This window comes from Schistocerca piceifrons, chromosome 11 (genome assembly GCF_021461385.2).
Source record: "Schistocerca piceifrons isolate TAMUIC-IGC-003096 chromosome 11, iqSchPice1.1, whole genome shotgun sequence".
NCBI lineage: Eukaryota > Metazoa > Arthropoda > Insecta > Orthoptera > Acrididae > Schistocerca > Schistocerca piceifrons.
The window spans coordinates 89797212-89811178 of NC_060148.1; positions in this window are offsets into that span (position 1 = coordinate 89797212).

Below are 13967 nucleotides of genomic sequence, written 5' to 3' on the forward strand. Positions count from 1 at the left end.
TCTTCAAATAAAGGAATCCTACCATTGTAAAACAGTTGAACACACTAAATCATGCAGAAAAATACTAACACCACAATTCTAAATTGTTACAGCGGTATTGTTCCTCTATCTCGTTTTACTTCTTTTACGGTATAGGTCCTACCTCGATGGCATGTTGTAGTGGTCTTCAGTCCTGAGACTGGTTGGATGCAGCTCTCCATGCTACTCTATCCTGTGCTAGCTTCTTCATTTCCAAGTAACTACTGCACCCTACATCCCTCTGAATCTGCTTCGTGTATTCATCTCTTGGTCTCCCTCTACAATTTTTACCCTCCATGTTGCCCTCCAATACTAAATTGGTGATCCCTTGATGCCTCGGAACATATCCTACCAACTGATCCCTTCTTCTAGACAAGTTGTGCCACAAATTCCTCTTCTCCACAATTCTATTCAGTACCTCCTCATTAGTTACTTGATCTACCCATGTAATCTTCAGCATTCTTCTGTAGTACTACATTTCAAAAGCTTCTATTCTCTTTTTGTCTAAACGACTTATTGTCCCTGTTTCACATTGATACATGGCTGCACTCCATACAAATGCTTTTAGAAAAGACTTCCTGACATTTAGATCTGTACTCGATGTTAACAAATTTCTCTTCTTCAGAAACGCTTTCCTTGCCACTGCCAGTCTACATTTTATATCCTCCCTACTTCCACCATCATGTTATTTGGCTCCCCAAATAGCAAAACTCCTCTACTACTTTAAATGTCTCATTCCCTAATCTAATTCCCTCAGAATTGCCTGATTTAATTAGATTACATTCAATTATCCTCGTTTTGCTTTTGTTGATGTTAATCTTATAGCCTCCTTTCAAGACACTGTCCGTTCAGTTCAACTGCTCTTCCAGGTCCTTTGTAGTCTCTGACAGAATTAGTGTCATCAGTTTTTAATTTTTCTCCATGGATTTTAATTCCTACTCCAAATTTTTTCTTTTGTTTCCTTCACTTCTTGCCCAATGTATATATTGAGTCCACCTAACTGAATCGTATTGTGGGGCATTAATTGTGAAGCAGCGTTCTACCCTTCAACCACTTTTCTATCCTCAAGGTAGTGTACTCCCTTTTGTAGCTAGAACTTATGTTAGGACAGCCTATCTTACCTGACGGCTGTGGCTCACATGCTGTCATCTTCCCCAAGTTCATGTTATTAAAGATTTACAAATTATCCTCGACCTGTGCTAAACTGCAGCTGAATAGGTATTGTTTAATATGCTATTTATTATTCTATTTTATAACAAATTTTTATTGTATAGGTCTTTTACTTCCATATCACCTGTTTTTACTGGTGAATGCAGTTAAGTGTTTACAGTATATTGAAATGATCAACAACATTCCCCAGTTTTCTACATTCCTTCCCTTTCCTTGGTGAAGTTGCAGCAGGTGATGCTGTTATATTTCAGAGATCAGAATGGGTAGCTATCTCTGAATAGATATCTGATGTCCATCTATACATACAGTCACTAAAATTTACTGACAAAGTGATAGCAAGACACAAGATTCTCACTGCTTGGTAGAAGCAACTGCACCCTTGTGCTATATAGTTATTTATTTTTAATTATAGTCTAAGGTAGTTAAAGAAACTAAAATTCAATGATACAGGTCTTCCTAGACATTTAGTCTTAATGTACGTATGTCTTATCAATTCTGCATTGTACAAACCTTTTTTTGTGGACTGTTCAGGGACTCACACGAAATACAGCTTTGGGATCAGAATACCTGCTATTTTATAAGGGCCAAATATCGCCAGGAGAACTTAGTTTCTTTTTATATCTTTATGCAAAGATCAGAATAATGATCTTGCTTCGGCTTTTGATATTTCACTACTGCGGTGTGAACACTGTATTGATAGTGTGCCAACACACTGCCCTTGTCATATGTGCACTCTCTTCCATTCCACTGTGCTTTGATAACTTCATAAAAACTAAATGCTAGCTTAGGAATCAAGGAACAGCTAGTTAGATAACAGAATGAAGTGTGGTGTTAAAAACTGTAGATGGAGACAAATGCTAGACTGAAGTAAGCATGTTAGAGCGGATCCAGGCTGCAGTAGTTATGTAGAAATGAAGGGGCTTGCACAGGATGGACTAGCATGGTGAGCTGTATAAAGCCAGTTTTCGGTCTGATGATGAAGACACCTGGATACTATTAAATGATGAACTTAAGAATACCCTTCTTTATTTTTCTTCAAATTTATCTTTTGAATACCTTCTATGTGGCTGTCACATACTAACCAGACATAGCTATTTGATTATGGGTGTGTGGACGCCTGCGGCATTTGCCTCATATCAACATCTTTGTAAGTGATATATAATGATTACTTCACCATTTACTAGTTATGCAGAAATAAGTCAATGATTTCCTTAGAAATTCTGAATCTCATTTGAGGTTACAGACAGATCTGTGGCATAGTCCAAGGTCTGGGGTTAGGTTGGAAAGTGGACTGGTTGTCAGTTGGTGAAACTTTATATATAAAAAATCACATGTGTTGTTCTGTGGTGTCACCGCCAGACACCACACTTGCTAGGTGGTAGCCTTTAAATCGGCCGCGGTCCGTTAGTATACGTCGGACCCGCGTGTCGCCACTGTCAGTGATTGCAGACCGAGCGCCGCCACACGGCAGGTCTACAGAGACGTTCCTAGCACTCGCCCCAGTTGGACAGCCGACTTTGCTAGCGACGCCACACTGACAAATACACTCTCATTCGCAGAGACGAAAGTTTAGCATAGCCTTCAGATACGTCATTTCCTACGACCTAGCAAGGCACCATATTCAGTTACTACAAGGGCTATCCACAAAGTACATTACGTTTTGGAATTAAAAATAAATAAAGTATTGGAAAATTTTTTATTATATACAGATGAAAGCCCCACTTAAAAACTACTTTTCTACATAGTTGCCATTTAAATTAAGGCACTTATCGTAGCGATGGACGAGCTTGGAAATTCCTTCGTCGTAAAATTCGGCTGCCTGCGCCTTCAACCACGTGGTTACTACTTCTTGAAGCTGTGCGTCGTCATCAAAACGCTGCATAGCCAACCACTTCTTCATTGCTGAGAATAAGTGGAAGTCGCTCGGTGCCAGGTTGGGACTGTACGGCGGATGAGGAAACAACTCCCACTTAAAAGATTCGAGAACTTAACAAGTGGCATTTGCTGTGTGGGCCCGGGCGTTGTCATGAATCGGCAAGATCTTTGAGCCCAACTTTCCCCTGCGCTTGTTTTGTATTGCTCTTCTGAGGTTGTGCAGAGTTTGGCAATACCTTTGAGAGTTTATTGTAGTGCCTCCACAAAAATCACACCGTTTCTGTCCCAAAAGAAGAGGTAACCACGTGGTTGAAGGTGCAGGTGGCCGAATTTTACGACAAAGGAATTTCCAAGTTCGTCCATCGCTACGATAAGTGCCTTAATTTAAACGGCAAGTATGTAGAAAAGTAGTTTTTAAGTGTGGCTTTCATCTGTATATAATAAAAAAAAATTCCAATACTTTATTTATTTTTAATTCCAAAACGTAATGTACTTTGTGGATAGCCCTCGTATAAGTACTATCTTCAAGAATGTATTCTGAACAGATAATATTGTGACTCATGTACCGTCCAGAGCGACGTTCATCATTAATGGATTAAAGTTAAGTATCAAACTAATTACGTCCGCTTTCTGAATTCTCATTCCTTGTCATGATCCAGACTTCACGTCAGTATAGTTCTTCCCTCCTCATGCTAAGCTGCTTGAGCTAAAACGCATGCATTTCAGTCTCCACTTGCAACACGGTGTTGGCTCTTCTGCTAACACCAAATGTTCCCCCCTCCCTATGCCTTCTGTAAGAGTAACAAGCAGAGCAATAGTCCAAAATACGAAATGCTATTATTTCATTCACTCATTCATTCACTCACTCACTCACATCTTATGTTTCAAAAATTCTATGGCAGAGCTTACAGCAGCCACTGTGGCTAACAACTTGTGACTTGCACTAATTGACTCAGACTGATAGTTATGAGGATTACCTCAAGATGTGTGTTAGTCCCCCCTCCCCCTATAAACCCCACATCTTGGTTTGAGGTGTCAAGGGATTTACTAGGATTGTTGTAGGAAATTCAACAATACAATTTTTAACTTTTTTATCGTATGTTATGGGAACAGATTTTTCTAAGTGAAAATAACAATTGCAGTAAATTTTATCAAGTTATAAGGACAAGGGCCCACAGGAAGTTACACCACTTATCATGCAAACAGATATTTTATTTTCTATGAAAATACACATGACAGTCAACAATGTTGTATTTGCAAGATCTCTGTTGGTGCTCATCGCTCTTGTCATTGCCATTCGGTGGCCCAGTGCCTTCATCAGTGACAGAAGGAAGAAGATTCTGGAAGTAGTGGTGATGAACAGGTGGAAACAAGGGCAAAAGTTCACCCGCATTCCTTTTTTTTTTCTTCTTTTGATTATAGCCTGTGGTCCTGTGTACAGCTTTTATTGAAGTATAACAATGAAATTGTTCAATTTTGGACAGAGTAACTGAGTGACCTATTTTAGACTTCAGCTCGAAGTAAAATTCCACATGCAGTCAAAGAGCTTCCTCGGAGACGAGTGTGAACGGATTATGCTTTTGATACTGAATCCACCACATCTTTGGCCACCGCACTAGTTAATGTTCAGTGTCAGTCTTCCTTTTGGTGACCGAATTCAAGTTTTCCACAGACAAGGAAGTCTTTATCATTACATTATCTTGAGATTTTCCCCCCCTCGACTTGGCAACAATAATGTATCAGTCAATGGGACAAAACGCTGTAGTTTTGTATTGAAGCAAAATCACCTCGAGAGGGGTGATAGGAATGACCATTTGTGATGAACTTTTTGGTCTAAGATTTTGATGTTATTTTTCTCACGTAAAAACTGTCAATGTCCTCTCTGTTTTCCAATTCCTGTTCTGCCCGACAAGTATAACTGTAAACGAGAACTCACTTTATGGGCAGTGCTCTTGTATTGACGTGTTTGGCAGAATGGGCGCCAGTTTCCGGGGAGCTCCAAGATTGTCACTTTATCACAGCAGTACCTGAATACTAATTTCAGGTAGGAGGAATACCAACAAGCTAGGAAAAGATAGTCTCTTACTGTAAAGATAACACACTAAGCTGCAGACGCACAATTAAGACACACATAAGCTTTCGACCACAGCCTGTGTTGGAAAAAGAGAAGCATTCACCATTCATTCACACGAGGGAGCACACCTCACGCACATGTGACTGCCATCTCCGGCAGCTCAGGAATGGAATTATCACATGGTACGGTTGCAGCCATCTCGAGGAGGGTGGGGAAGGGTAAGGGATAGCAGTGTACGGGTGAGGAATGCTGTTGGGCAGTGTGTGCGGGAACTGTAGTGCTAGCAGGTGCAGCATCAGGAGTTTGTAGGGCAGGGAGTTAGAAAAGAAAGGAGACGAGCAGGGAAGATGGGCACATGTGTGGGCAGAGGGTGGCAAAAACAACTTAGGAGATAGGAATGGGGAGGAGGTGATAAGGACTGAGGGAGTAGAAACTTTTGGGTGAATGGTGTGGGGACAGAATGTTACTGCAGCTTGAGGCTGGGATAATTACAGGAGTGGAGAATGTGTTGTAAGGATAATGCCCATCTGCACAGTTCAGAAAATCTGATTGTGGAGGCGAGGGTACAGGTAACACCGACTCAAATGAAGGCCTCGGCGCTTGTTGGTGACATCACGTCAGCTAGGCACGACGAACGCCAGGTCTGTTGCAGGCATACTCATAATGGTGGTGTCTCCCTCTCTGACACAGGAAAATGTGAAACTATTGGCGGTAGTTGACCAACACACATTGTTCTGAGAGATTTCTGCAATCAATTAATTGTGCAATTCATTACACTTCTTAACAAATAGTGTACTCCTGAACTTAAATTTCCACCTGTTTTAAGGATTGACATACAAAAACAACTTCATGGTCCAGCAGCAACAGAATTCGTGCTTCTTTACCTTATTTGTAAATCTGAGGAAGTTACGTTTGTACTGGGTTGCTTTTACACGAAACTGTGAACATATTGGTGCTCTTCTTTAGGTATCTTGGTTGACTATGGGGTGAGGAGCACTGAATGTTAATGAAATATCTTGCGATTGTACACATTGGGGGAGGGGGTGGGGGACAGAAGAAGAGGCAAAAGAGAGATACTTGTTTTCTCAAATAAAATTTTTTTATCTTGTAAAGTTTCTCCTTTCAGTTGCAATAGGGGAATGTTTATCTTTTCTAATGTGCATGTTTAAAAAAGTTTACGCTCAGCAGTATTTTTGATGTATGAAGCTATTTTGTTTGCTGTTTAGAATTCCTTTCATTGAAAACGACTGTAATCTAATGACTGGCAACAGTTGGACATTTACACATGTAAATTAATTCACATTTCCAGTGACGATGTCAAACAAAAATAAATAAATAAATAAAAGAAACAAGTTAATTGTAAGGGGGTTGGGGTAAGTTTCGGTAACAAAACGGATCAAGTAAATGTAGTTACTTGAATGTAAAATTTCTGAAGCTTGCGATGGGGCTAAGCATCTTCTCATATTGATATACATTTGTTTCGACAGGATTCAGTAATACAGAACTATGATCTTCATTTGTAGCTTTACGATAGTAAGAAAATCTTTCATCTAAATAAAACTGCAGAATCCAAAACAATACCAAACATTTTGTCCAAAAATGAGAGATTTATAGTGATAAGCACGCCCAGGCATTTATGTCTGCAACAGACCTGGCGTTCACCGTGCCTAGCTGACGTTACGTCACCAACAAGCGCCGAGGCCTTCCTTTGAGTTGGTGTTGGTACAGGTGGCTCGGGTAGTGAAGAAGCCATTGAGATCTGGCATGTAATGTTTAGGGGCATGTTGTTCCACACAGTGGTCTACTTGGCTCTCAGCCACAGTTTGTTGGTGGCTGTTAATTGTGGTGGACAGCAGGTTGGTGGATATGAACCCCGTGGCAAGGGGTTGGGATTGGAAGGGTTGTAGAGATGGACTGGGTAAGGACTGGAATAGGGAGGGTGGATTGGGCACGTCTTGCTCCTGGACCTTCCACAGGGCATAGGGTTGTCCCTTAACTGCAATAACTTTTGAATTTTATTTGTTCCTGTAGGATTACATGGTGTACAGTGCATGTACATGTAATATAGAAAATTTCAAAAAATGCAAAAACCTTCACTATCACATACTTCCTTACTATACTGACTATACTTGCCCCACCCAAGGTTAACTACCTTCGAAAGTTGACCATCGAAAGGTCATTTAGGAAAAAATTTCCACTGTCCTGTCCAAGAAGGCTACATCGGATTCGGTGGATAGCCACCTAGAAGGCATCAATGAGTCAGAGCATTGTCAATCGCCCAATCTTATGCCAGCTCATAAGTACAGGATCAAACAAGATCAGATCAACAGCATTGCAACTCATAATATTAATTCTCTATTTATAGCAGGAAAACTAAAGAATTTGACAGATGAATTAGATAAACAGAAAATTTTAGTAGCGGGGCTCCAGGAAATGAGAAATACTGCAGAAGAACCATTCGAATCACAAGGCTACAGAATTTACAATGGGAAACCTGGAATAAGGGTTATGAAAGAATGTTCCCAATTTGGAACTGGGTTTATAGTAAATGTGAAAATAATAGATTCAATTATTGATTTTCAAACCACCTCACCTAGAATTGCAACTTTGAGTTTAAAAGTATCCAACCAAATTTATACCATCATTAATGCCCATGCCTCTACTAATGAAAAGAATTTTCTAACAAAGTCTAGGAAAGAAGTGGAAAAGTTTTGGGATCTCGTTGACCAAACAAAAAACCACGTAAATATTAACAATGTCAAGATCCTGTTAGGGGACTTAAGTGCCCAACTTGGAAGAGAAAAGAAATACCAGGATATCATTGGAAAATGGGCTCTACATAAACAAACAAATAAGAATGGTCAAAGACTTGTTGAACTCTGTAGGGAACACAAACTGATCTCAAAGTCCACATACTTCAAAAGAAGGCCAAACAAACTTAAAACTTGGAAACATCCTGATTTGAGAAAAGGAGAATGGCAACTGGATCATGTATTTATGGACAAAATCTTCTACAGAGAAATCTACAATGTTAAAGTATTAAGAGGGGTAGATGCAGGTCCAGATCATTAAATTGTCAAAATCAAAATTAAGTTCACACCACTAAAAAAAAAACCAAAATGCAATAACTGAAAGAGGAACTTCGATCCCCACCAATAATTAGAAATGATAAATATAGAGAAGACACACAAAATATAAAACTGACAGATAATTTAGAAGAACTGGTTCAGACACTCACGCAACAAGCAGAAAATTTAGCCCCATTGAACCCACATAAAGATGTCTCTGCTGGAGCTCAGAATGTGACAAAATTCGTGAAGAAAGACATCATGCATGGATAAAATTTCAAACACACAAAACAGAAGAAAACGCAACCAAGCTCAAAAATATCAGGAAAAAGTTCACACAGATTATCAGGCAAACCAAGAGTCAATCACAGAAAGATCTAATCGACTCCATAGAAGAAAATTACCATAAAAGCAATTCCGGAGACTTTTACAAAATGTTTGGAAGACAATTACAAAAATTTGCCCCTCCCACGTTAATGCTGTAAAGGGAAGATGGAAAAATGGCACATAATGACAAGGAAAATGCTAAAATCATGGCAAAAGCATTTAGTAAACTTTTGAATTGTGAAGAACCCCAGGAACTTTTAGTAATTAATACATGCACACCCATCAAGACTCCATCTGATCTCATAAACCCTCCAACAATCCAAGAGGTGGAAACAGCGCTTGGAGGGATGAAAATTATAAGGCATGTGGAGAACACCAAGTTTTTGCAGAAATGAGGCAGTGATATAGTTCGAACATCCTTACACATAGCCCTAACAAAAATCTGGATAACAGGAAAGTTTCCCAAACATTGGACCACAGCCATAATCCATCCACTCCACAAAAAAGGAGATAAAAGCAACCCGGATAATTACAGAGGTATCTCTCTCTTAGACTGCACATATAAGATTTTCTCCAGAATCCTACACAAGAGGATCAAAGAGCAACTAGAGGAAGAATTAGGTGAATACCAAGGAGGCTTCAGACCTTGGAGAAGCTGTGCAGAACAGATCATCACTTTAAAATTAGCCATAGCATATTGCAAGAAATGAAATAAACCTCTTGTAAAAACCTTTGTGGACTTTAAAAAAGCAATGACTGTATCCATAGACCTTCAGTGTTAAAAATCTTAATAAATTTTGGGCTCCATACAAAATTAACCAAATTGATAGAACTCACCTTAACCAACACTGTATCGAAAGTCAAGTTCAGGGGGGAACTCTCTGAGCCGTTCATCATAAAAACAGGTTTAAGACAAGGAGATTGCTTGGCACCCCTGCTGTTGAACTGTGCTTTAGAATACATCATGAGGGAAAGGTACAAGATTAACCTAAAAAACATCCATATTGGAAGACCCAAAGACAAAATGAGTTTAAATTTTCTAGGATTGGCTGATGACTTTGCTCTCTTGTCCAACAGTATTCAGGAAACTAAACAAGTTATCTCACTGCAGGAAATAGCACAGAAATTTAGTCTTGGAATATCCATACTCCGCAAGCCACCTGACGGTGTGTGGCGGAGGGTACCTCGAGTACCTCTATCGGTTCTCCCTTCTATTCCAGTCTCGTATTGTTCGTGGAAAGGAGGATTGTCGGTATGCCTCTGTGTGGGCTCTAATCTCTCTGATTTTATCCTCACGGTCTCTTCGCCAGATATACGTAGGAGGGAGCAATATACTGCTTGACTCCTCAGTGAAGGTATGTTCTCGAAACTTCAACAAAAGCCTGTACCGAGCTACTGAGCGTCTCTCCTGCAGAGTCTTCCACTGGAGTTTATCTATCATCTCCGCAACGCTTTTGCGATTACTAAATGATCCTATAACGGAGCGCGCTGCTCTCCGTTGGATCTTCTCTATCTCTTCTATCAACCCTATCTGGTACAGATCCCACACTGCTGAGCAGTATTCAAGCAGTGGGCAAACGAGCGTACTGTAACCTACTTCCTTTGTTTTCGGATTGCATTTCCTTAGGATTCTTCCAATGAATCTCAGTCTGGCATCTGCTTTACCAACCATCAACTTTATATGATCATTCCATTTTAAATCACTCCTAATGTGTACTCCCAGATAATTTATGGAATTAACTGCTTCCAGTTGCTAACCTGCTATATTGTAGCTAAATGATAAGGGTTCTTTCTTTCTATGTATTCGCAGCACATTACACTTGTCTACATTGAGATTCAATTGCCATGCCCTGCACCATGCGTCAATTCGCTGCAGATCCTCCTGCATTTCAGTACAATTTTCCATTGTTACAACCTCTCAATATACCACAGCATCATCCGCAAAAAGCCTCAGTCAACTTCCAATGTCATCCACAAGGTTATTAATGTATATTGTGAATAGCAACGGTCCTACGACACTCCCCTGCGGCACACCTGATATCATGTTAACTGACCCACCACTCATAAACAAAATTGCCATAGGAACCCAAGAATTCAAAATTGTAGTTACATTTAAATATCTGGAAGAAATCATAACGTATAACCTTGATGAAAAGCTGACATGGCATAACAGAATAAACGAATTGACTAGAGCACAGTATACGACCAAGAACACCTACAGCAAAAAGAGCCTGTCAATAGCAACAAAATTAAAACACTACAAGTCACTCAACCAGAAATAACATACACAAGTGAAACCGTCTTCAAAACAACTAACACTGCACAAATAGACAAAATACTCAAAAGAGAGAGAAGAATCGTCAGAACGTGCGTAAACGAATCGTACCAGAAAGATTGACACTGGAGAGTAGCTACAAATGAAACAGACTACAAGGAAACAGAACCAGTAATGAGTACAGTCAGGAAGAAACACACTTTTGCATCTAATCAGAACACCAGAGAACAGTATCATCAGGAGAGTAACACAAAAATTGTGGAATAGTAAGTACAGCATTAAGTGGATTACAGAAATCAAAGAAGATATGGAGGAGTTACGGATTACTTTGGAAGACCTAAGAAACAAAACTGACAAAACCAGGAAACTCACAGACAAACAAACCAGACTGCAAATGAGAATCAACAAATAGACAATAGGAAGGGTGATTTCCAATGAAGAAAGAAGGATAAGATCCGAGAGAATGAAGAAGTACTGGGCTGACAGAAAACTGGAAACTTCTTTGTATAAAGTTGGCTAGAGTGGTCCAATGAAGGCCATAAAATGCAAATAAATAAAATAAATACTAACATCACTGATTATAATTAACAATATTTACAAATTAAATGTGGGCAGTTCTCACCAACACTGTAAAGTTCCTTTTCACCAGATAGTCTTTTAGGTTCTTCAAAAACTTAGTGCCGTGTACGTTGTCACGCAGTGTTTTAGGCAGACTTCTTAGTAATTTGGTACCTCAGTACAGGGGTCCTTTTTCAAGGATTGTCAGTCAGTGGGGTATGCTTTGTATGTCATTCTTCCTCTGCACCATCTTTTGTGACACACAGTTTTATGTATGTAAAATGAGGAATAAGTTAAGATGCCTAGTCTTTTGAAGCAGTTTCTGCATGTTTCAGAAGTCTTTCTTCTTAATATGATTGTGCCTGCCTGCCTTTTTTAAATTTGAACAGCCTTTTTATTTCTTGAATGTTTGAGTTTCCCCACATTTCCACTCCATACTGCAGGTATGGTTTGAAGAGTCCTTGGAATTCTGTGCACAGAAGCTGTTTGTCTGTAGCTGCCTCATTATAAATGTGACAGACCTGAGTTTTTTACAGGCAGTGTTAATATGTTGTTTCCATTTCAGGTTGTTATCCACTGTAATACCTAAGAATCTAGTGGATTTTACTTCTTCTAGTCTCATTTCATCCACCTCTAGGTTCATGTGCTCAGCCTTCTCTTTCTTTGTGAACACGGCATACATTTTTTTTTTTAGGTTGATAAGTCCGTTTTCCAGAAGCCATTGATCTGTGGTGTTTGTAGGTATGTATCCTCTCACACTATGCCATAGTTTGGTCATTGCTGAGTATTGTCATGTCATCTGCATATAATATTTTCTTCTCTTTCTCTTCAGCATCTATGTCATTAACAGACAGATCAAACAGCAATGGCCCCACTAACGATACCTGCGGCATTCCATATTTGATGGTTTTGGTTTCTGACTAATATGCATCCCCTATTGGTACATTTTGCTTCCTGTTGCATAGGTATGATAGTATCGATGTCCCTGCTTGCCCTCAAATACCATAGTTTTCCAATTTTGTTATCAGTATTTCATGGTCAGTAGTCTCAAATGCACTTCCTGTCGATCTCAGGAACTGTAAAACTGCTAAGCAGGGATGGCTAGAGGACAAATGTAAGGATGTAGAGGCTTATCTCACTAGGGGTAAGATAGATACTGCCTACAGGAAAGTTAGAGAGACCTTTGGAGAAAAGAGAACCACTTGTATGAATATCAAGAGCACAGATGGAAACCCAGTTCTAAGCAAAGAAGGGAAAGCAGAAATGTGGAAGGAGTGTATAGAAGGGCAATGTACCTGAGGACTATATTATGGAAATGGAAGAGGATGTAGATGAAATGGGAGATATGAAACTGCGTGAAGAGTTTGACGGAGCACTGAAGGACCTGAGTCGAAACAAGGCCCCAGGAGTAGACAACATTCCATTAGAACTACTAACAGCCTTGGGAGAGCCAGTCCTGACAAAACTCTACCATCTGGTGAGCAAGATGCATGAGACAGGCGAAATACCCTCAGACTTCAAGAAGAATATAATAATTCCAATCCTAAAGAAAGCAGGTGTTGACAGATGTGAAAATTATCGAACTATCAGTTTAATAAGTCACAGGTGCAAAATACTAACGTGAATTCTCTACAGACGAATGGAAAAATTGGTAGATGCCGACCTTGGGGAAGATAAGTTTGGATTCCGTAGAAATGTTGGAACACATGAGGCAATACTGACCCTATGACTTATCTTAAGAGAATAGATTAAGGAAAAGCAAACCTACGTTTCTAGCATTTGTAGACTTAGAGAAACCTTTTGACAATGTTGAGTGGAATACTCTCTTTCAAATTCTAAAGGTGGCAGAGGTAAAATACAGGGAGCGAAAGGCTATTTACAATTTGTACAGGAACCAGATGTCAGTTATAAGAGTCGAGGGGCATGAAAGGGAAGCAGTGGTTGGGAAGTGAATGAGACATGGTTGTAGCCTCTCCCCGATGTTATTCAATCTGTATATTGAGCAAGCAGTAAAGGAAACAAAAGAAAAATTCAGAGTAGGAATTAAAATCCAGGGAGAAGAAATAAACTTTGAGGTTCTCCGGGACTTGGAAGAGCAGTTGAATGGAATGGACAGTGTCTTGAAAGGAGGGTATAAGATGAACATCGACAAAAGCAAAACAAGAATAATGGAATGTAGTCGAATTAAGTCGGGTGATGCTGAGGGAATTAGATTAGGAAATGAGACACTTAATTAAAGTAGTAAAGGAGTTTTTCTATTTGGGGAGCAAAATTACTGATGGTGGTCGAAGTAGAGAGGATATAAAATGTAGACTGGCAATGGCAGGGAAAGCGTTTCTGAAGAAGAGAAATTTGTTAACATCGAGTATTGATTTAAGTGTCAGTAAGTCATTTCTGAAAGTATTTGTGTGGAGTGTAGCCATGTATGGAAGTGAAATGTGGATGATAAATAGTTTGGACAGCAAGAGAATAGAAGCTTTCGAAATGTGGTGCTGCAGAAGAATGCTGAAGATTAGATGGGTAGATCACACAACTAATGAGGAAGTATTGAATAGAATAGGGGAGAAGAGGAGTTTGTGGTGCAACTTGACAAGAAGAAGGG